The 21,055-nt window shown below is 45.3% G+C and overlaps 1 protein-coding gene across 1 annotated transcript in view; it reads left to right on the top strand.

Annotated features, from left to right (window-relative positions):
* The window catches only part of LOC144763934 (dynein regulatory complex protein 1-like), a 907,472-nt gene that overhangs the window by 39,955 nt on the left and 846,462 nt on the right, over window positions 1-21,055 (top strand). The window lies entirely within an intron of this gene.

Raw genomic sequence — 21,055 nt, 5'->3', positions numbered from 1 at the left:
ATTAAAATCTCCCCCCAAATAATATGAATGGAGCCTATTTGAAGTATGCATCCCCATAATGCTGCGTAGAAGCCTGGATCAATGCTGGGCCCATAACAGCACACCAATGTGACCGATTGAGTACCCAGTGTGCCCACATCATACAGCTCTGCCCAATAGAGTTTTGCTGTGTGCCTCCCAATATGAAAGGAGTATTCTTTTTTACTAGTATCACGGTACCTCTGGAGTAGGTAGAATACGAGGAGAATAATTGCTCGGCGGCCATTTGCTGGCAAATATGGGAGTACGAGCTGGATCTAAGTGCAACATCCGTAACTTTAACATATCCAGGTATGCAAGAACTTGTCTGCATTTCCGGGGATCTTGCAGACCTCGGACATTCCATGTGAGGATATTTATTTGTAGTGCCTTAGTATGGGAAAATGTAGAAAATTAAAATAGAATGTCGCAGTATGCTCTGTGAAAAGAGGGGCAAAGTGTGCCTCTGAATATGAATCCTAAGTCTACCAGTTGGAAAAAGAATGCAGTTACACAACATTGCGAATGAGTCCCCACCCACCCCCCTCACAACAGCCCCCCAAATGTGCCAGTATCAATATCCCTACCCATTGTGACAATACTATAAAGAGAAAGTCATACAATGAGTACTGTGGGAACACCCATCTGGGGAACGCTGGTGTGCAAAGATAACCTCCCCTCTCCTGTAAGTACAGAGCCAATTCCCCGATGACGGGGGAGGTGGGATGAAGGAAGGCAGGTGCTTGACATAGTTCAGTTTGTGAGCAAAAAAGGAGTATCAAGAGAAAGTACCCGCTACCAAAAACAGATGACGAGTATAAGTTCATGTAACTTATCTGTTGATGTTTTGCACTCCATGAAAAATCAGGCTTCTGTGATGCAGTAGGATGAGGTACCAATGAGAGGAACCACCGCTTTCCATCAGCCGCTCAGGTCTCACCCAGACGCAGAGCATCTGGATCGGCAGGAAGACCGTGGGCGTCAGCAACAGAGCAGGACAAGAATTAAGAACTTGGACAGATGCAGTGCTTATAATCAATCAGAGCCTAGCGACAGGCATCAAGACAGACGTTCCTGGGCTTCTCTGGATGGCGAGTTCTTTCTGACGGTACGAAGGAAATCGTCTACTTGCTGCCTGTTGGTGAAGAAATGTTACTTGCCGAGATATGTGACTTGCAGCCAGGCTGGATATAATAAGGTGTATTCGATTTGCACCTTGCGAAGTTTCTGCTTAGCAGGTAGAAACTTGCGTCTCGCCTCCTGGACAGCAATTGTTAAATCTGGCTATATGGAGAATGTGTTGCCTTCGAATTAAAGATTCTTGTTGCCTCTGGCCGGCTTCAGAGCGGCGTCGCGATCCCTGTAGTTGAGGAGGCAAGCAACTATCGGGCGTGGGTTTCCTCTCGGGGGAAGTCGAGGGCCAAGGGAGCTATGCGCACGCTCCACAATCAGCTGAGCAGAGAACGCCTCCGCGCCAAAGGTGGTACGCAACAGGGGCTCGACAAAGTCCTCCATGCGCCTGATGTTGGCGCTCTCAGGGATCCCATTGACGCAGATGTTATTGCGCCGACTACGCGCCTCCAAATCTTCGATTTTAGCCGCAATTATTTTCAGTAGTTTGTCCATTGGCGCCACCTGTTGTGTCACATGAATTGTGGCATCCTCATTGTCAGAGATTCGTTTCTCTGCTTCCTTGAGTTGTTTGCCGTGTTTCTCCACCTTTAGTCCATGCAATTGCTCATGGAGTCCATTTTACTTGAAAGATCCGTAGGGCTGTGCTGCATGGCCAAGAGGAGAGTTTTAACCTCATCAACTGGAGTTGGCGGAGGATGTGGCGTTTGTGCATTCATGAACGTCTCTGGTTCCTTGGAACTGGACCGCGTGGCAACCTTTTTCGTGTCGATTGGAAGCTTCGATTGGCGACCATCTTGCTTCCACATGGCGACAGAAGCTTATGATGACAGGGAGGAGGTGTAAGTGAGGATCAGATAATGATGCCTGTGCAGGAGTCACCACCAAGGGGAGCTCATTCAGAGAGGCCTCCCCTTGCAGCAATTGCGTGGGAGGCAAGCGCCCAGGGTTATGTTCACGTTTTGATGGAAGTTGCAGAACGCTAGTGACACCCGCGCCACAGAACTGGTCTCAGACCCAAGAGTGCAGGAGTCCCGCACTAGGCGGCGGTGTATCCGCATTGTCTTCTGATAGATACATCTGCCGTGTGGATTCCTCACCTTGTGAATATCCCCTTGCGTCAGCAACATTCGGAAATTCTTTTTGTAGCTTCACGCCGACGTGGACTCGGACGTCACAGAGGCACGGCATCGCTCGCGACTCCGCTGACGCCACAGACGCCTACAATAGGCCCACGCCGGCGTGATGACATCAGTTCCCTTTTTTCTGCGTCGTCGACGCTAACGGTTTTCTGGGAGCGTCTGTAGCTTTTACTGTAACTTTGTTACTATCTAAACTCCTAGTGTCTTTGTCTTCTCGTTTTCATCATGACTTCGAAGAAGACTGGATTTAAAGCTTGCGGAGAATGTAACAGAATAATGTCCATTACAGATCCGCATGAATGCTGTTTGTGGTGTCTGAGCTCCGACCACGACGTCGAGGACTGCCAATCTTGCAAGAAGATGACACCGAAGGCCCTCCGAGAGAGAGAAGCGAAACTTCTGGTTGCTAAGTTTAAAGGAGGAAAAGAAAAGAAAAAATCAAGATCGCGAACTCGTCGTTCGAAGTCAAGATCTCGATCGAGGTCGCGATCGGTTTCGTCATCAGCGCATGCTTCGAGATCTTCTAGAAAGAAGCATAAGAAGAGAACCCATGAATCCCGACATCGGTTGAGGAAGGAGTCGGGTTCCAAGCCGAAGTCACAAGTGAAACTGATTGAGAAGGTGGTTTCGTCGGCTTCGGAGGATCATGATGTCGAGGTTGAAGCATCGCATGCGGACTCTCCGAGTTCACCGAAGCGAAAGTGTGCTCCATCTCCGGACCCATCACATCCTTCAGGTCGGTAGGATGAAGGTGAGGAGGAGGAGGTTGGTGAGGGTGGAGCTCGGATGCCAGAAGGTAGTACGACTCCGGTACACCAACCTGAAGAAGAGGTCGACGTCGTTTCGACTCCACGTCCTCAAGATCAACCTGGGGGTTCATACCCAGCCTTCCCGGCTCCAGGTCAAGACCCTTCGCAATTCCTGAATGCGATGTTCGGAATTTATTCAAGGGCTATGTATCCCTCTGGGCCTCCTACTGGTCCTATGGGTCCTATGGCATATGGTTTGGGTGTTCCTCATTCCTATGCACCTGCGCCCTTTATGCCTTTTATGCCGGCTCCGGCGCCGCATTGGCATTATCCGACTCCAGCGAGGCCTTCGACACCGAAGCCATCGACGCCGAGATCGATGACTCCGATTCCTTCGACTCCAGTTCCATCAACTATGATGCCGAACCCTGAGCGACGTCGTGAATCTCTTCCTTGTCCGACGTCGGGTTCGACGCCGGCTCCGGCTCCGTCGGAGTCGATTGCGGATCCGACGGCTTCGAATGTGAAGATGAGATCTAGGCGTGAAGCCCAAGGATGGATGGATGAGGAGAGATATAGAGAAGAATATCTTGAGGAAGGCGAGCTTCATGATTCTGAGGACCCTTTTGAGGACCTATCTGTAGCTAGTGGCCTTGAACTGTCACCTGAATGGGACCTTGTTTCGGTTTCTAATGAACCCTCAAAAGATGTGGCACCTTATCATGTGGTGATAAAGAAAGCTGTAAATGTATTGAACATTTCTCTACCATCTGCAGAGTTTAAATCTAATCTGCTTACAGAGGTCCTTCACTCTCCTTCTTCAGTGATTGAACCTTTACTACCTTTTAATGATGCCTTAAAGGAGCCAATTTTAGAAATTTGGAAAAATCCTGTATCTGCTCCTGCTGTATCTAGAGCTGTGGCTAGAAGGTATAGAGCAGCTCCTGAGGACCCAGAGTTTTTAACATCTCATCCTCTACCGGAGAGTTTGGTAGTGCAGGCTGCCTGTTCCAAGAGGTCTACTGGTGCGTTTCCGCAGGTTCCAGCGGAAAAGGAGTCTAGAAAGCAGGATCAGGCTGCTAAGAAGGTCTTTTCATCTGCCAGTATGGCTTTAAAATCCACAAATGCAACCTGCTTAATGGGACGTTATATCCTTGCTCTTATGGACACTGTGAAGCAATTGGTGCCCAAGATGCCTGAAGAGAATAGGAAAGACTTTCAAGAAGTTATTTCTGATACTCAAGCTGCAGCAAGACAGGTTATCCAAAGTGGATTGGACACGACTGATTCTGTGGCAAGGATCATGGGTTCTTCTGTTGCGACAAGGAGAGCCGCATGGCTTAAATCTAGTGAGTTTTCCACTGATGTCCAAGCTGCACTGATGGATCTTCCTTTTGACGGATCAGGATTGTTTGGGAAGAAGGCAGACACTGCGTTGGAACGCTTTAAAGATAGCAGAGCAACAGCTAAGTCTTTGGGCCTTCAGACCAGGGGCACTTTTGCAAGACGCTCAAGAGGATTTGGCAGATCTTCTTTTAGAAACTATAGATCTACCCAACAGCAGCCACAGCAGCAGCAGAACACTTTATACAGAGCTTATAGAGGCAAACAAAGAGCCCGAGCTCGGGCCGTAATGTTTCCTCCTCTTCCTCCTCTTCTCCATCCCAGCCCCCAGCCACAGCAGCAAAGCAGCCCTAGATCCACCATTCTGGATCATGTGGGCCCAGTGGGGGGCCGGCTTACCCATTTTCTACAAGATGGGGAATTGATTACATCGGATCTTTGGGTTCTCAATCTTGTGGAGAATGGGTATGCACTTCCTTTCCAGGAGTTTCCTCCCAATTACCCTCCTTGCCAAGGTTTTTGTTCGGTGGACCATCTACTTCTTCTGCAGGAAGAAGTCCTGGCTTTGTTTCGAAAAGGTGCGATAGAGGTGGTTCCGGAGCAGGAGAGGGGTCAGGGATGCTACTCCCGGTACTTCCTGATCCCCAAAAAGGATGGCAGGCTCCGGCCAATTCTGGATCTCAGGATCTTGAACTTTTACCTAAAACAGGAAAAGTTCAAGATGCTCACTCTTGCACAGGTTCTTCAAGCGCTGTTGGAAGAAGATTGGATGGTGTCGATCGACTTGCAGGATGCGTATTTTCATATTCCCATCTTGAAGTCGCACAGAAAGTATCTCCGTTTTACGGTTGGGTCGCAGCATTACCAGTTTGCGGTCCTTCCGTTTGGTCTTACTACTGCGCCTCGAGTCTTCACCAAGGTGATGGGGGTGGTGGCAGCACATCTCAGGAGGTCGGGGATACATGTGTTCCCGTATCTGGACGACTGGCTGATCAAAGCGGAGTCGCCAGAGAAGGTGCTCCATCATCTGCAAGAGACAACTCAGTTGTTACACAGGTTGGGTTTTTCGATAAATGTACCCAAGTCTCACCTGGTGCCCTCCCAGCGCAACCTGTTCATAGGTGCTGTACTGGACACAACTGTATGTCGCGCATTCCCTCCTCCTCAAAGGATTCGCGACATACAGGAAATGATTCCTTTGTTCTACAATGTTCTGGAGGTTCTTCGCCTGCTCGGTCTGATGGCTTCTTGTATTCTATTGGTCAACCATGCACGCTGGCACATGAGGGCACTCCAGTGGTGCCTCCGCAGGCAGTGGTATCAGCACAACGGAGATCTCAGGGAGTCAGTGAGGATCTCCAGAGAAACTGCAGCGGATCTGTCTTGGTGGAGCGTGGAAGGCAATCTGTCGCAAGGAAAGCCTTTTCAACTTCTTCCATCGGTGGCCACAGTAATAACGGATGCATCCACTCTAGGGTGGGGTGAACATCTGGGGGACCTGGAGGTCAAGGGTCTTTGGTCTCCAGAGGAAAGGTTGCTTCATATCAACCTTCTGGAATTACGGGCAATACGTCTGGCACTCAAGGCCTTCCTCCCTTCCCTTCGCGGTCGGTCGATTCAAGTACTGACGGACAACACGACCGCGATGTGGTACATCAACAAGCAGGGAGGAGTGGGGTCGCAGTGTCTCTGCAGAGAGGCTCTACGTCTCTGGTCCTGGGTTCAGGACCATCAGATTTGTCTGATGGCAAATTATCTGGCCGGGGTTCAGAACGTTCGTGCAGACATTCTCAGTCGGCAGTTCTCTGCCGACCATGAGTGGAGGCTTCATCCGGAGGTGGTTCACGACATCTTTCAGATGTGGGGGACTCCTCGGGTGGACCTGTTCGCCACTCGCGAGAATGCTCACTGCCTGTCATTCTGCAGTCTCCAGTATCCGATGCAAGGAGCCTTGGGGGACGCGTTTCAGTTGAGTTGGAGCTCACAACTCCTTTAGGCGTTTCCTCCCATACCTTTGATTCCTCGGGTTCTGAGGAAAATTCGCCAAGACCGGGCCCAAGTTATATTGATTGCCCCGGATTGGCCAAGAAGGGTGTGGTACTCAGACCTTCTCCACCTCTCCTCTCACCCGCCGCTCCGTCTCCCTCACAGGGCAGACCTCCTCTCTCAGATGGAGGGGCAGTTTCTACACCCCCACCTCCAGACCTTACACCTTCATGCCTGGAGATTGAACGGGGCAACCTGAGTTCTTTTTCTCTCCCGCCTGATGTGGTGGATGTCATCTTGTCAGCCAGGCGTGACTCCACTAAGTCCATCTATTCTTATAGGTGGTCAAAATGTGTCACTTGGTGTGGAGAGAAATCTATAGACCCTTTGAGAGCCCATTTGTCTGATGTTCTCCAGTTTGCCCTTTCTCTGGCGCAACAGGGTCTTGCCGTTGCGACAGTGAAGGGTTATCTTTCAGCGCTGTCGGCATTTCTCTGTTTGCCTGATCAGCCTTCCCTTTTCAAATCTCCTGTGGTTTTGAGATTTTTGAAGGGCCTCACAAATAGGTTCCCTCCTACTCCTTTTATTGTTCCTCATTGGGATTTGAATCTTGTGTTGACCTATTTGATGGGTTCTCCCTTCGAACCCTTGCACAGGTGTCCCTTGAGGCTTCTTTCTTTTAAAACGGTCTTCTTGGTTGCAATCACCTCGGCAAGGAGGGTGAGTGAGCTTCAAGCTCTTAGTTCCAAGCCCCCATTCTTATCCATTCATGCTGAAAGAATGGTTCTCAGGACCAGGGCTGCCTAAGGTGGTAACTCCCTTCCATCTAGGACAGTCCATTACCCTTCCTACCTTCTATCCTCCCCCACACCCTTCCAAGGAGGAGGAGAGGCTTCATCGCTTGGACCCAAAGAGGGCTGTTAGTTTCTATCTTGATAGGACTAAAGACTATCGTATTGACGATCAGCTCTTCGTGGGTTTTGCTGGCTGCAAGAAGGGCAGAGCGGTGCACAAGCGCACACTTTCCAGATGGATAATCTTGTGCATCAAGATTTGCTACTCTCTGGCGGGTAAGGACCCTCCTGAGGGTATTAGAGCTCATTCAACTAGAGCAAAGTCTGCAACTTCTGCTTTGTCTAGAGGTGTACCTGTTGAGGACATTTGCAGGGCCGCGATTTGGGCCTCCCTCCACACTTTCGCGAAGCACTACTGCTTGGATACCGAGGTGCGGCGGGACGGCCACTTCGCGCGCTCTGTCCTCCAAGATTTCCTTGTATAGCAGAGTGGACACCCTCCTCCGGGAGTGGGGACTGCTGTGGGACTCTATTCACAAGGTGAGGAATCCACACGGCAAATGTATCTATCAGACGAACAAGTTACTTACCTTCGGTAACGCTTTTTCTGGTAGATACTATATCTGCCTGTGGATTCCTCACTGACCCACCCGCCTCCCCGTTGTCCACTCTTCTATACCAGAGTTTCTGTAATGTATTTATTTTATTGTCAAGGAGTTGTTTATTTCAAATGTTTTATTGCATTTGCTTCACACTGTGTGTGTTACCTTGATTTCTATACTGCGTATGCTGTGTATATGTCTACTGTCATCGGTCCGTCCGTGTGCCTCGAAGGCACGAAAAAAAGGGCGGAACTGATGTCATCACGCCGGCGTGGGCCTATTGTAGGCGTCGGTGACGTCAGCGGAGTCGCGAGCGATGCCGTGCCTCTGTGACGTCCCGAGTCCACGTCGGCGCGAAGCTACAAAAAGAATTTCCGAATGTTGCTGACGCAAGGGGATATTCACAAGGTGAGGAATCCACAGGCAGATATAGTATCTACCAGAAAAAGCGTTACCGAAGGTAAGTAACTTGTTCATCTAGCACATAAACAATGCGGAGGACGGGAGTCCCACGAAGCAGGTTGGCGCATTGCAAAGTGGTGCGACACAGATGAAGTGGCTTGTAGGGTGCCCCAGGGGTTTCTCCACTATGAATAGCTCTGTGTGATCAGAGATCGAACTGCATGCCCATACAAGGTTCCGGATATGTACAGCAGGGCTGAAGTGGAGTAAGCCGCGTAAAACCAGTCTGGATGGACTGCATCTTACTTGTTCTTCGATGCCTGTTTTGCAGTGAAGAAGGCGTGTTGGATCCCTTTCTGACACTTGCATCTGACACGCCTACGGACTTGAATACCAGGCTGGAACCCTTGAGGTCTCATGCTCTGCAATGTCCCTCGCGTAATCCTATACTGATGGCTGCATTCCTCGAGAACCTGCAGGTGCCTTTTACTACACCTGGTTTGAGCATCAGCTCTTCCACAACCACTACCACTAGCACCACCAGCACCCAGGTATCTACTACAGCACCAGCTACCTCTGCACCAGCTATGGGCAGTTCTGAGTATCATCTGTGCTCCATCGACGTACTCTGTGAGGTGTTACAGGGACTGTCCTCTGCAGCGGCGGGCAACAACGATGGTGCGTCTCCCAACCAGGACACTTAATCTATAATTGGCTCATTGTGTGCTGGGAAAGAATTCGGATTTTTCCTTTTTAGTTTCAAAACTCAAGTAAATTTGGAACATTTCCTAAAATTCACACTTTCGCTGAACTGTGGGATTGGTGGCAGACTGATTCCCTGCACCCCCACCGGGTATGTTAGCCTGTCTGTATCAGATAGCTCACAGTGCAACTAGAATCTTCTCTTATCGGGGAGAGAATAGTTCTTGGCAACCTCAGAACATGATAAGCCTTATCCCTCAGGATCATGGAAACAATGTATGATCAAAAATGGCGTCAAAAGTATGATCCTCTGCTCAAAATTGAATTTACGACCGTATTGAAAAAATATAAATCCTCTATTTTAGAGGCAAAATCATCATACTTCTCTCAAAAATTTTTGGAATCGGCAGCCAAAGCAAAAGACATTTTCGCGATTGTTAATGAGCTCTCCCTCCCTGACCGTGTCACTCCCCCTTCCATTCCTACTCAAGCTTTGTGTGATGAGCTTAATGCCTTCTTTCAGGATAAAATTTCTATGATTAAAAATAATATCCCCTCTCCCTCCTTGTCCCACTCATTTTCATTACCCCCTGCAAATTCCCAGCAATTCAATACTTTCCCTCCTATTTCCATCACTGAGTTTCAAAGCCTTTTGCATAAAGTCAGCTCTGGGTCTCCCAAGGACTGCTGTCCTCCTCATATCCTCAAAGAAATTTTTATGACCTGCCCTGACCCTGCCTTGGCTCTCCTTAATACCTCCTTAGCCACTGGAACAGTCCCAGATTCTTTCAAGCAGGCTGTAGTGCTACCAATTCTAAAAAAGGCGAATGCAGACCCCCTGGTCTTGAGTAATTTCAGACCCATCTCTCTTCTTCCCTATTTGGGAAAGATTTTAGAGACTTATGTAACTCGGTGTCTGAGTACCTTCATTGAGAGCTCATCTTTCCTGGACCCCCTACAGGCGGGTTTCCGCCCCCTCCATTCTACCGAGGCGGTCATTGCAGCAGTCATGGACACTTTAAGAACAGGAACGGACAATAACATCTCCCAAGCCCTCGTCCTACTGGATTTGTCGGCGGCTTTTGACACGGTCGATCATTCTATATTGATCGACCGTGTCACTAATGCCGGCATTCAGGGCGCTGCTCTAGACTGGGTCCGTTCCTTTCTTGACGGCCGTTCCCAAGCAGTCCATCTTTCTAGCTTTTCTGCCTTTCCTTCTTCCCTTTCCTGTGGTGTCCCTCAGGGCTCGGCTCTATCCCCACTTCTTTTTAATTTATATATGCAACCCCTCATGGCCTCTCTTCGTCATTCCCCTGCCACCATTTATAATTATGCTGACGATTTGCAGCTGATTTTTCCTTTGGACACTTCTCCCTCTTCACGCACTAATTTTCAAACCACCATGCTATATATCTCTGATTGGATGGCCCACAGCCAGCTCAAGTTAAATCCGTCCAAGACGGAACTCGTCCTGGTGGGTGGACCGACCAATCCATGGGATGACAGTTTTTGGCCCTCTTCTCTTGGCACCCCTCCTTGCCCGGTCAGCTCTGTGAAAAGCCTTGGAGTTGTCATCTCTGGCGATCTATCCATGAAATCGCAGATCTCGGTAGTAACATCATCCTGCTTCTTCCATCTGCGCAGGATCCGTAAGATCTGTCGATTCCTCACCAGAGAGGCACTCATCTTAGTCATCTTGGCTCTAGTCATCTCCAGGGTTGACTTTGCTAACATCTTGTACGTGGGGATCCCTGGCTATCAACTCCAGAGACTCCAGCTGATTCAGAATCAAGCTGCCCGTTTGGTGTTCCATCAGCCCAAACATCAGCATGTTTCACCTCTGCTGAAGAGCCTCCACTGGCTTCCAGTGGCCAAACGGTGCACCTTTAAACTCGGTTGCACCATTTTTAAAGCTCTTCATAATCGGGCGCCCGCCTTTATTTCCTCCAAATTAAGGCGGTATTTACCAACCCGCCACTTGCGTTCTTCCACTGACAATCTTCTGTGTATTCCCCACTACCGCCGCAAGAAACATGGTGGTATGTGTTTTTCTTTCTTAGGCCCCTCTTGTTGGAACTCTCTCCCTTCCCCTTTTCGTCACTGCCCCTCATATGAGTCCTTTCGCAAATTATTAAAAACGTTCCTTTTTAAAACTGCCTTTGAATAATTAATTGCCCTTGCCCGTTGTGTTTGTCATGAGCGCCAAGAAACCGTTTCGGTGTACGTGCGCGTTACAAGACTTTTTAACATAACATAACAATGTACTACCTTTCGCTCAGTCACTCGTGCTCACTTAGTTTGTCCCAGAGAGATACACAGAATAAACAGGCTAGGTGTTTTCAATAAGAATGTATTGAACAGTAGTTATTCTAGCGTAGAATAGATGAGCTGTAACAACCATTAGACAGTAGCAGAGATATATGATTAGAAGTACTATGAAAGTAAAGGGATGGTTCAGTTCTACCATCTTGCAGTAATCATGAATAAATACAATTACATAACATACATGATGAAAAGTGTGTATTCCTTCGATGCCTCCTTAACTAGATGTACCTAAATGTACCTAGCATCTATGTAGGTGTTATGACAAGAATCCCTCTAGGGTCTAGTCAACCCTATTACCTGAGAATGAGAGAATATGAGACCCTGTCCTGGTCTCGAGTTGGACACCCTGCGAAGGATGTTAGACCACTGCAAGCTAGAGCGTCTGTATGCAGGAACCTCAGCGTCTCTGGTCAGTGTGTCAGCCGGGAAGTCTCTGTCTCCTCTGTCCTTCTAAGCAAGATGTGATGTATATATACCCATAGGCCTCCCCAGGGGTCCTACCCTGCTGTGTTACTGTGTGGACCTAAAGGATGACATTGGGACTGAACTTTATACAGCCATATTATACAGGAGATAGTAGTCCTACTGTGTTCCAAGAAACCTCATGCATAATGTATGAGATTCAAACTAGGGAAAAACCCACGTTCTGAATGCAGTGTTGTATCTAGGTAAAATTTCAGTCCCTAAGAACCAATATGTTTGTAATGTAGGGAAGAATATAGGTGAGGGTACCTATATGGTATTGTAGTGTAGTTCCTATAGTCCCAATAGGCTCTGCGCATTGGAATAATATCTTCAGTAGTGTAGACGTAGGACTGAGGTTAACTAGGTCTCTACTGACTATATTAGACTTAAGTTTTTTGCCAGCTAGCTCAGAGTTCACTAGAAACTTTCTCGAATAAGCGAGGAGGAGTTTAACCTCCCTGGATATACAAGAAGGGATTTCGTTTCTGACAACCATAAAACATGACAACTTTGCTCTCCCTGAATAAGAGTATATCTCTAGAGTCGTGTGAAAACAAAAGACAGCTATTTCACTCAGTCAATAAGTGCGTACTTAGTTTCACCAGATTGCAGAGAAAAAGAGAGACGGGCGTTTTCAATAAAAGGTGTTATTTATTGAGCAGTCTCTTTCCTCATACAAGAGAAATGAATTGCTACAATTGCAATACTTATAGTTAAGTAAAGTGCATACAGTAAAAGCAGGATTATGAAATAATACTGTGAAAGCATTGATATGGTTTCTTAGCCATATGATACTTTAAAATAGATACATACATATATACATTGACTAATCGTACTCAACTGGTGCTTCTAACTACGCCTACCCCGGTGTACCTGACCTAAGCCTAATACGTGGGAAGGAGTAAGTAAGTAGCAGTTTAAGTTAAGTTTGTTTTGCCAAGAATCTGACTCAAGAGTTCTCTGTAAGGGTTTAGTCAGTTCAGTACCTGGTTATTAGTAGGCAGGAGGGCTGGTATCTCTCTCTCAGGACTCGGTATCCCAGTCACCCGCAAGGGTAAGCTGGAAACGCCAGAGGCTGGATTTCTCGGCAAGAGAAAAGACAGCGTCTTTCTCAGCGCGTCAAAAGGGAGGGGCAGCGTCCGTGGGCTCTCGCATCAGCTGGGCTCTCGGGCAAGTAGTAGCTGCTCCAGATTCATCACCACTGTGTGTTTGCTTAAGGCAACGTTGGTATATTTATACCTGAAAGGTGCCGGGTTTGACGTAAGGCTGGACATAAGACGTCAATAAAGATGTCACTAAGAACTGGTCATTCTTACAGTGTTTTACATGAGTTCTTGGGCGAAATCAAAACAACGGCAGCGGGGATTTCCCAGGTTGCTGGAGGTTTGGTTTGTTTAGAGAACTCGGTGTGCTTTCTAGGGGGCTGGAGGAGTAGGCTTGCTTAATGTGACAGCATGTGCTACGACTGAATTATGAAAAGGGTTTCTATGCCGTTGTAGGGATATTATTGATTTATAACCACACAAGGGCAAAGAATAGGAATATCGATTCAGGTACCTAGATAAACACACTACACCCACTCCACGAATTAATGTCCATCATTACTAAAAACTAAGCAATAGTAAACATAAAGGGTGCACGTGTATACCAACCCACCCCAAAATACATTTTGCATTTGAAACGGTGTATGCGAAATACATGAAAATGATTATAGGTACAGTATTTCAAGCAGAGTAATCATTCATAAAATAGGATGCCTATATATCAGCGGAATGATTTTGCGAAAATTACACATGAAATGGCTCTTAATACAGAAAAGAAAAGTGCGAGACCATTTCATCGCATATAAATACAGTTATTTGTAAATATGCTAGAGGCTGAGGTAATATATTGTCTCTAGAGTTCCTAAAAATAGAAGCTCTGTTCTCTAAGAATAGTTCTACTTTAAGCAGAGGATGAGTGCCAAAAAAAAAGTAAATATTTTGGAATCGGGGAAAAAAATAATTTCGTTTTTCAGGGGAAGAAGCCAAAACAGTTCCAAATATTTCCAGAAGCTTTTGTTTTTCAAAGCTGAAGGCCAAATTCAGAGTTCAGGGAACGCTGAGTGCTCGTTTGCTTAAAGTTATTCTTTCTGTTCAGGGGAGAACATCATTTCAGACAGACTTTCAAAAAAGCAGTTTACCGCTTCAGGTGAAAGTTCGACCAAGTTGGAAAATGCCGCAACTGTGCAGTCGTGAGAATGATTGCTATCATCGATGTATTGATCAGCATTGCTCACAGAAGGTCGTACCTGGTTGATGCTGCTCTCATCTTGCACTTCACTACCCTTTAATCGCAGTGGTGAAGTCTCAACGAATGCCGTCATCAGGATGGGTAACCGCTGGGGACAACACGATGCATGAGCCGTTACAGGACTTAGCAAAGTATCTGTATCCAATGGTACTTCTGATTGTAGTGTAAGACAGACGTCCAACACGCATTCTTCTCCGCACAGCATACATCTTAACACAGGTAAGATACAATTCTGCCAGATGGGTCTGAATGAAAGAAACCAGGTCATATTCAGTTCTCTTAGCCGGGCTAATCCAAGGACTTTAGTTATGCGGTCCCGATAGCGTATAGCTAGGATCGTTTCTTCCATTGTTGCTGGAGTCTTGTCTGTGACATGGCTTGCCATAACGAAGCAGGAGTATCAAAAATAAAATACCTGCTACGAGTCCCAACAGGAGTGGAAGGCCGCCAAAGATCTAATGGACAAAATTAGGATAGATGCCCAGGACTGCTTTGAAAAGTGTTAACAGTCCCGAAAAAATTGTCTTAAATACATGTGGGATACCTCCCGTATCGGACATGTTTAAGATTTGGCTTAACATTTCTGCGAAATGTAGGGGGCAATTTGCTGATAAAAGGCTATGTATTTCTGCCGTCATCCTTGCGATTTGCAGATCATACGTTTCTTTTGATGACGTCAAGGGCACAGTTGTCTGCAAAAGGACAGACTTCATTCTGCTTAAAGTATCAATTCGAATAAGAGAGATATTCAAACTTCGCCAAATTTTTTCCTCCCTGTCTGGAGTGTTGTTCGGAAACAATACTTGCATACAACAAGTGACCATGGAAGAAACGCTTACTAGATAAGCTTTTCCTGGCACCAAGCCACAACATCTGTGGTCCACTATTAGAATGTAGCTCCCGTTAGAAAGCCGTCTAAAGAATGGCTCTATTCGAGTTGCAGGTGTGCCAAGCTGGTGACATGAAAGGTTATTTTAAGTCCCCTCACAGGCCCCATGTAGATTTATACCCTGACACAGAAGTATACCACTTAGTGATTTTTCACAATTATCACCACTAAGAAATACATTCTGTCCTTTTTCACTATAAAATGTGTGTGTGTAAAGTAATTTCCATGATGACTTAATGTATCCTTTACCCAACCTTTCATACTGGCCTGCCTGTATATACTTTTGGCAGTATCGAAATTGGAAAGTTGTTATCGGAATAGTTATGATTCCGTGTATTATCCATTCGATGACAGGTCATTCTGACATTGTCAATGGTAATCTCTCAAGTTTTTCAATGCTCAGAATTGTATACTCTGCTCCTTTTTGTGCCAAGCTGATTTGTATATCAGTAAGGTTAAAGATAGAGAACAGTGACGTTGTGTTGATTAAACGCCAAGGCACGTAGCCTGAACGCAGATTTTGTAACGTCCAGCCAAGCTGTACAATCGAACGCAATTGGGACTGACCATGTTGTAACATTAGTAAGTCCTGCTCTATTATATCGATTGCAGATGATACAATACTGTCCAGTGAATATATTCTGGAAGACATAGTCATTAACCCATTGTCCACAACAGAAAGTGATTTTTCCAAATTAATACGGTCAATTTCCCGTATTTTCTCTGCTGTTTCAATTTGAGTTTCTTTCCAAGCTTCGTTATAAGCTGCATATATAGAGGCCGCTATGAAACGTTTTTGACGCTGTTTGCGTGGTCCCATAATGAAATCACGCAAGTCAGCACCTTCTTTAAGTAAAGTTAAGTGTTGCTTAATTTCTGCCAGTGTGGATGTCTGTAGCCATTCAAGGCAGAGTTTTCCTACACTGTATGTTGTTACTATCCCTGGATGTTGTCTCTGGGAGTATCTAGGGTCTGGCCTGGTCAATTTGAACCCCTGTATTTTGTTCAGGAATCTATCTTGACAGTTATTTGTGTCTGTGGGCCAGATCAACCATTTTTTCCAATCAGGATGTGTTCTGTTTTGGTTTAAAATATGGGATACGTCTATCTCAACATCTGTAGTGCTATTCCTGTCAGGTGTTGGCTTTGGAATCGACGGTTTGTATAAGTCTTTAATTTTGGCTAGGCCAAGACAGGTTGTTTGTTGAATTGTGTCATTCAAAAATATAATTTGTTCTGGGATCATGCAGGCTCTGAATAATGATTCTATTCCTTGGACTTGCCAGTCTTTGGTACCCGAGATGGTTTTTGTTTCAATGTTATTTTTCCAAAAATCAAAACCAAATGTATTCATTTTTCAAAAAATGTTTCTGAATAGATTAATTTTGTATTTGTCAGCATGGTTTTCATTCCTGTCTTATTTAACAGTTTGAAACAAAACGTTTCTGCTTCACTTGTGTTAAACCCTGAGAAGTATGGGAATTTCTCATAAAATGTTTTTGAACTACCTTTTGGTGGAGTTGCACAATGTTCCCATTGATTATAATTTAAAACCTTTCTAGGTTGAGCAGATTTATGCAAATAATGGTTAGCATAGTGATTGTAGCAGTACATCTGTTCATAATTTGATGAACCCTGTAAATAATCATGTTCTGTAAATTTTGCTGACATAACTAAGTCTGACATCATATCATTAATACTTTCAAAGTCCCAATCATCAGAGAATGTGCTCGGTTTTACAAAGTCACTTAATGAAACCTTAAATTGATGAGGATACTTCAAGAGCTAGACCGGGCCATATATTTCGTAATCTGTTTTGTCCCATGCTACCCCACAGGTATCGGATTGGCTGTGAAGTTTACTGAAGAAAGTTCTCTTTTCTCGATGTGGGATGACTTGTGTGGCTTCAGGACCAAGTTGATGTTCTGACTTGCTGTGTCCATTGTACTATATTTTCCCTCAATGAAATGTCCCAAGCACAGTACCGTGATGAGCCAAAGCAGGAGGAAAAGTACACCTAGCACAAACCAAAATTCAATCCATGGAGAAATCAGATAGGTTTCTTTGAGTTGATGAAAGAGTTATTTTGCTTTGTCTTTAAAAGTCTTAGTTTCTGTTGGCTGTTCCTCAGGTTCGCTTGGATCCTCAGAAAAGTCATCGAAATTGATGAAGTAGCCTGATGCAGTTCTGTCAATTGTTGGAATCGCTTCTGGATTTTCATTTGCTTTTGGAATTTTCTTTGTTTCATTAGCATAGTCTGTGGCTACATCGTTGTAGACAGGTGTTTCTTGACGAATTGTTGCAATTTGGGTTTGAAGAGGCATAAGTTCCATGGCTTTGTTGCATAGTCCTCGTTGATTCACTGTAGGTTTATCAAATGTGATTAGTCTCTCAGTTTGAACCTCTTGATTTGTAGCAAACTTTGGTGTTCTGCTATTTCTTGGGAGTCCACTTGGCCTACTACTTATTATTGGCCACATGATTGTGGTTTAACCAGGTCGATGGATACAACTCGGTTCTCCTTTTTACCAGCAAGGGGCGGTAGTACAACTGATCTTGTTCCGTTGACAGCTAAGACAGGTACTGCTTTTCTGTAAGAAGGCCCAAATTCCTTCTTCACCGCGATTTTCTCTCTGACCAGATCCCAATCTTTGGAATCCAGACAGGCCTTGCTGGGACAGGTGGTTTCTCTTTAGTGGCTGTTGGCTGTTGTTTCAACTTTATGTTGCTCAGGTCTTTTCTTGTTTCATTTAAGTCCTGTAAAATAGCCAAACGATCTTTGATATCAAAGCATTTTCCTTCTACCACTGAAGTCTGACTATCGAGGTCCTGGATATGCATTCTAGTCCCGAACAATAGTTCGTACAGACTGAAACCTTTTAGAGACATTCTTGGCAGATTGTTAAGACTACGTTGGACACTTATTAAATGTTTGACCCACCCAACCCCCGAACCTAATACCTTTGCCGTTATAGATTGCTTTATGTCTCGGTTTTTTCTTTCCACCATCCCATTTCCCTCAGGAAGGAAGTGATAAGATTACCGCAATGCAATGCCCATGCTGGTCATGGCCTCCTTATAAGCTCGAGAGCTAAAAGCAGGATCCTGGTCAGAATGTAGCATGCCAATTGCGTCTATGCCGCTATAGACTCACAAATCTTTTATAACAGTTCAGACGTCAGCCGAGAGCTGGGGTCTATATTTTAAGTGAAACTAGTCTCTTTATGTTAATTTGACGCATTATTCCTACTGGCTTTTGCATATAGATAGCATTGTCCTATCTAAGCGAAGGGCCATGGCAATACACCGGCCGGTTCGCCACTGCGATCTCTGTTGCAGTCTGGGCAGTTTATTGCGAATTTGTGATGTTGCAGGCTCATTCCTGGCCACCAGTATATTGATTGTAATTCTTTCAGAGATTCCTTAATCTTAAGGTGTCTTAGACCCTCACCCATATGTGCGTCTGCTATTAACAATACTCTCCTGTTCGTGTTTGGAATTACCCTATCCCCCACTCCAGGGATTTGAGCAAAAGGATGGAGTTTGCATCGATTATGTATGTATAATTGAGTGGATAGTTGACGGGTAGCGCTGCACAGTCGCCCTTTGATGACGTTTTTACCGCCAGCATCGTTTCCCCGTCTATGTATTTTCCTGAACGCTTTTTTGTAGCTACGGAAGCCGGCTTAGTTGTTTCCGCTGTGGCTGTCTCAGCCAATGAATTCCCTGTAACGTGAACGCCATCACGTTCATGACTCAATGAATGTATCACGTGAGTCTTTGGTAGTTCTTTCTGTAAAAGAACTACTTGTTCCCAAAGCGATTTTTGCTTTATTGTGGCACCTGTGTCATCTTTGTAACCGTTTTGAACCCATTTCTGCAAGTCGTTATTGTATGATTTGACGCAGTAATGCGAATCGCACGCTATTAGTGTTGGGAATGCGCGATCGGCATTATCTAGCGCCATTTTTAACGCTATTACTTCAGTTTGTTGATCTGAATTGTTTTCTACAGAGTGTGATTTTGTTACCAGAGGTCTCAATTTACCTCCGCGCCACACGTTTTTAACCATCTCGCATGTGGCGTTATAGGCTTATTTTCCCCAAACTGAGGGTTGTGCATATCCGTCTGTATATATTACACAGGCCTACTGTTGCATGGGCAGAATGTTGATTGGCAGAGGATATTCTCTTTCATATTCTAGATTTTTTAATCTTTTCATGTTTGGGCCAAAATAGTATTTCACTTTGTCTGTAGCAAGAGAATTTTCCCATTGTATCCATTTTGGATTTAATGCCACGGTAGTTAAATTACATGGGCTTGTTAATGCCTCAAAGGCTGATTCTGCTGTTATAACAGTTATCCGTCTGCCTTCGGCTTGGTCTCTTTCTTTTGCTACAGCTGTTTGAACCGCATGTGCAATGTTTTCCTTAATACTGAATGTTTTTTCAGCTTCTTGCTTAATTGGGTACTGCCTCTGTGCAGTTGGTTGACATTTTAACTGGATTTTGTGAGGAGGAGAGTCCTCATCCCATACAACATGGTTTTTATACAATGCAGGTGTTTGGGCTACTGCCCACTTTCTTGCAAGTGTATATTTTTTATGAATTGGAATGTGATTTGAGAAGGCAGGCATAATCATTTCTTCGCCATGAGGGCACTCTCTGACAAACTCCGGTGGCCAGTCTTTTTCAGCTAAAAGGATGTCATAGCCTTTGGAGAGGTTATCCCAAAATAGACCCCTTATTTTCCTAGTCTTATCTCCCTCTATACGTAATGTTATTTCGTATATTTTATGAGGTTTGCTAACTCTGGTATCTGCAGTTTCCACCTGAATGTATTCATTCGTGTCCACTGTCTCCAGATGATTCATCAGGATCTTGCGAGCTATGCTCACTTCTGCTGCGCTGTCTAGCATTGTCTGAGCCCACTCTCTGTTTTTCAGCTGTGTCCTCAGGATCCTCGGCATGTTTGATTATTTTAATACTGGCTACCTTCTTTTTTGGAAATTGCAATTTTTTACTTTGATGAGCAGGTTCCTTGTCTTTGGACTTGACGTGCTCTTCCCTGTGTTCTGACCGTCCTCTTCTTTCCGATTTCTGCGAGGAAGTCTGAAAAGATCGAGAGGGACGTGTATCAATATCTAGATATCTATCAGGTTTCTTCAAATTATCCCTATTTCTAAGGTTGTATCTTTTCTCAAAGGGCTCCCTCTGGGGAGACTTGTGCCCTTGGTCCGGAGATCTTTCTCTCCGCCGAGGAGACTTTCCTCTGGACTGGAATCTTTTTTCTTTGGGAGTGGATTGTTTATTTCCATCCCAGCTCTTTTTTGGAGTGTTTAGATTATTTTTAATAAATATCTTTTCAGGATTTTCAGTTAGTTGGGGTTTTACTTGTTTCCCACCCAAACTATCTCTTCCTAGCTCTTCATAGGATTTTTCTATGATTATGGCAAGTTCAAATGGTTGTTCTGCTATATCTGTTTCTTTCAATTTCTGGCGGATCGCCACAGATGCTGCTTCTCCTTTTATGTTGGATAATAATAAAGCTGAGACCTGCTTGAAGTCTTTCAGTAATTTCATACCCAGAGTTAAAGCAGGTTCTGGACCGTATTAATTTTGAATCTGTCTTAGCACATCGGGTATTACCGCCATGGACGGAATACCATGTGTTTTCGTGTAAATGGAAGCAAAGACTGTGCCCCAAGTGTCACAGTCCTCCACATGTGGTGCGATCCCCATTGGAAGACAGATAGTCCGGATTCTGTGTTTCTCAACAGGGGTAGTATCCGGAAATACTGCCTCTATTTGAGTTATTTTTTGTGCTAACCAGAATGGAATTTGTTCCCGTTTTATGGGTACTTTACCCAAACATGACTGTATGTTCTGTGGTGTAATGTTATTTGTGTTCCCCTGATGAGGGGTCAGCTGTGGAATGTTAATAGCTGGTTGAACTGTTGAAGTCCGCATTACATATTGGACTAATTGTCTATGTATTTTAATTAGTACTTTTAGTTGGACTAGAAGTTCTGGAATCGACTTTTTTTCGATGTCTGGATGTGGTGTGTAGCTGGCTAGAACCGGCCACGTCGCTCCTGGTCTACCTAGTGGACGGAGCCTGGTGATGTGATTATTATGTTTTAGGGCGCCTTTAAACCAGAGCAGGTGCTCTTGGTATTTTAATGGGAAAAGCTGTTGAACTTTTACAATTG

The sequence above is a fragment of the Lissotriton helveticus genome, chromosome 6 (genome assembly GCF_964261635.1).
Source record: "Lissotriton helveticus chromosome 6, aLisHel1.1, whole genome shotgun sequence".
Classification (NCBI taxonomy): Eukaryota; Metazoa; Chordata; class Amphibia; order Caudata; family Salamandridae; genus Lissotriton; species Lissotriton helveticus.
This window is presented reverse-complemented; position numbering and strand designations above follow the sequence as displayed.